The 3675-nt window shown below is 42.6% G+C and overlaps 1 pseudogene; it reads left to right on the top strand.

Moving 5' to 3' along the window:
• Positions 1–2932: 2932 nt before the first annotated feature.
• On the top strand, positions 2933–3399 carry LOC129150796 (40S ribosomal protein S10-like; annotated as a pseudogene).
• The last annotated feature ends 276 nt before the right edge of the window (positions 3400–3675 follow it).

The following is a 3675-nucleotide window of genomic DNA, read 5'->3' as shown; positions in this document are numbered from 1 at the left end:
TTAAATAGGGGGTTAATTTGCACCAAAGGAGATAAAGGTGAGGCATGTTAATTGAATGTCCTGTCTATCTGTCCATCTTAATATAAAAATCAATTTCTAAAGTAAAGTTTTAAGGAAAGTGATTTGCCTAATTTATAGGCCAGACGGTGTTTCCCTGAAGCTGACACCACCCCCACTCTCTCAGTTTCTTGGCAGCCCTGCTCTCTGAAAGGGCCAATTTACTCATCTTTCTGGAGACATTTGTGTCATCAAAGCTCCCTTACTGTCATGACAGCAAACAGCACATATATTTCCTTTTCACTTAAAATACAAACACACAGAACATCCTCTTGTCAACTTGCAGCATTGAGGCAATAAGCATAGGTATTTGGCAATCCTGGAAGCAAGTGTAGATGACACTTTATCCTACTCCAATATATCCAAGTGGAAGTCAACCTGTAGATATGTAAAACCCATGAAGTTGTATTGGAAAGGATTCGTTGGAGCACAGCCCCTCAAGGTGAATGGAATTGTTAGTCTCTGGCCAATGTTGTTGACTGATCCCTTATTTTAATTCCTTGGGCCAGCACAAGATAGTAATGGTGGAGGTGGTGGAACCAGAAAAGCTTCTGCACAGCAAAAGAAACCATCAACAAAACAAGAAAGTGCACTGCATGGGAGAACATATTTGCCAATGCTATATCTTATAAGGGCCTAATCTCCAAAATATACAGGGAGCTCATACATCTTAACAAAAGGAAGATGAACAATCCAATAAAAAAAATAGGCAAAAACTTAAATAGACACTTTTTGAAAGTGGACATACAGAAGGCCAAGAGACATATGAAAACATGCTCAAAGTCACTAATCATCCAAGGTATGCAAATCAAAACACCAATGAGATACCATCTCACACCTGTCAGAAGAGCTCAAATCGACAAACGACAAGTGCTAGTGAGGATGTGGCGAAAAGGGAATCCCGGTGCACTGCTAGTGTGAATGCAGACTGGTGCAGCTACTGTGGAGAACAGTATGGAGTTTCCTCAAAAAATTAAAAATGGAACTCCCATTTGACCCAGTGATCCCACTTCTAGTAATATATCCCAAGAAATCAGAAACACCAATCAGAAAGGACATATGCACCCCTATGTTCATAGCATCACAATTTACAATAGCTAAGATTTGGAAAAAGCCTAAGTGCCCATCAGCAGATGAGTGGATTGAAAAAACTGTGGTACATCTACACAATGGAATACTACGCTGCTGTAAAAAGAAAGAACTCTTACCATTTGCAACAGCATGGGTAGACATGGAGAGCATTATGCTAAGCGAAATAAGCCAGTCAGAGAAAGATAAATATCACATGATCTCACTCATTTGTGTAATATAATGAACAATATAAACTGATGAACAAAAATAGAGCCAGAAACAGAGAAGCATCAAACAGAGCATTAAACTTCAGAGGGAAGCAGGGGTCGGGGTCGGGGAAAGGATAAGAGATCAACCAGAGGACTTGTATGCATGCATATAAGCATAACCAATGGACACAGACACTAGGGGGATGAGGGCATGTGCTGGGGGTGGGGGTGGCCGGGGAGAGGTCAATGGGCGAAAAAGGAGACATATGTAATACTATATGTAATACTTTAAACAATAAAGAATTAAAAAAAAAGAAAAGAGAAACATGTTCTCTCTGTTTCCTTTGCTGTTTTGAGGCTTACAAACAGTGGCTTTAGGAAAACCAAATGTAGGGTTGTAAGCTGCATGGAAGAGTTGCGTATCTAGGATTCAATGGGAATTAGAAACTCCAGTCATATGTCAGTAAGACTCTCAGTGATTTAGAAGGACTGTACTTGGGTCTGACTTAAAATTCCACAGTTGTATAAACTGGGCTGAAAAATGTAGATCTAGTCCAGAGCTAATGTGAAAATAGAGCTGAGATTTGAGTCCTTATTTGGGGGTGGTTTCTATTTTCACTCAAAAATATAAAGTTCATTGTTTTAACATCCTCCAAATTAGACTTCAGAGTTCTCTGCCTGGTCTCAATGGAAAGCTTTGCTGCTGGTTTGGAGAATGCATTCTCTGTGGGGTGCTGAGCAATTACATTCCAAATAGCAGCCCAGGGTTCTAAGTAGTGATTGGATTGTATTTTTGCTGCTGGCAGAAGTGGCCAATCATGCAGCAGGGTTGGGAGCAATGGGGAATAGAGGGAGGAGGAAAGGGGGTCGCTTTTACATTCCATTGAAATATAATACCACCAGAGTACTTGAAGGACTCATTTCTTTTAAAGTATAAATAAATAAGTGCTTGTTAGACTGTAAATATTTGCCTTAATATATATGGCCTAAAGTGGCACTTTTTCATCCTGTCAACTATTGGAAGTATCAGACTGCAATGTGGAGTGATAGGACAATGTTTGCTTTCTTAGGCATCGATCTTTGTCTGCAGTACTTTATGGAACATACTCATGTCAGGTCCACAGTTTTTTAAATGTTCGGGGTAGGAGACTGGAGCTTCAGGCTGGGAGACAATGGGCTCTTTTTCTAGATTTTCCACAAATGATTGCATGAGGTGTCCTAACATCTATCAACCTCAATTTACTCATTTGTGTTAAGATGAGTTTGGTTTTCAACCTTCTTGCTATGAGGACCCTAAAAAGAATTTGATAAACCTGTGATTCCTTTCCCATGCATGTGTGTGTGTGTGTGTGTGTGAGAGAGTGAGTGAGTGTGTGTGTGAGAGAGAGAGAGAGAGAGAGGAGAGAGAAGAGGGAGAGGGAGAGGGAGAGGGAGAGGGAGAGGGAGAGGGAGAGGGAGAGAGAGAACATAATAAACATAACATATGAAAACAGGTTTGGAGTGGTCCATGGGTTCCTACATAAGATTCTGAAGTTAAGATCCTATGAACTGGCCCTTCCTTTATAGCTCTAGTCCCAGACACAGCAGCCATCATGATGCTGATGCCCAAGAAGAACCAGATTTCCATTTACAAACTTCTTTTTAAGGAGGGAGTGATGGTGGCCAAGAAGGATGTGCACATGCCTAAACACCCGAGCTGGCAGACAAGAACCTGACTAATCTTCACGTCATGAAGGCATACAGTCTCTCAAATCATGAGGCTACATGAAGGAGCAGTTTGCCTGGAAACATTTCTACTGGTACCTTACCAACAAGGGTGTCCAGTATCTCCGCAATTACCTCCACCTGCCCCCTGAGATCGTGCCTGCCACTCTGTGCCTGAGACTGTCAGGCCAAGGCCCAAAGGTCTGGAGGGCGATGGACCTGTAAGACTCACACTATGCGAAGCCAACAGAGACACCTACAGACAGGGTGCTGTGCTCCCTGGTGCTGACAAGAAAGCTGAGCCAGGGCTAAGTCAGCAACCCAATTCCAGTTTAGAGGCAGATTTGGTCATGGATAAGGTGACCAGATTTTAACATTGGTAAAGCGGGACACCATTGACCGGGGGGGGGGGGGGGGGGGTCTTTTTAAAAATATATATATTTTATTGATTTTTTACAGAGAGGAAGAGAGAGGGATAGAGAGTTAGAAACATCAATGAGAGAGAATCATCGATCAGCTGCCTCTTGCACACCCCCTACTGGGCATGTGCCCGCAACCAAGGTACATGCCCTTGACCGGAATCGAACCTGGGACCCTTGAGTCCGCAGGCCGACGCTCTATCCACTGAGCCAAA

Source organism: Eptesicus fuscus, chromosome 11, assembly GCF_027574615.1.
Source record: "Eptesicus fuscus isolate TK198812 chromosome 11, DD_ASM_mEF_20220401, whole genome shotgun sequence".
In the NCBI taxonomy this organism is placed as follows: Eukaryota; Metazoa; Chordata; class Mammalia; order Chiroptera; family Vespertilionidae; genus Eptesicus; species Eptesicus fuscus.
The sequence above is the reverse complement of the archived record's forward strand: the minus strand, read 5'-3'. Positions and strand labels throughout refer to the sequence as shown.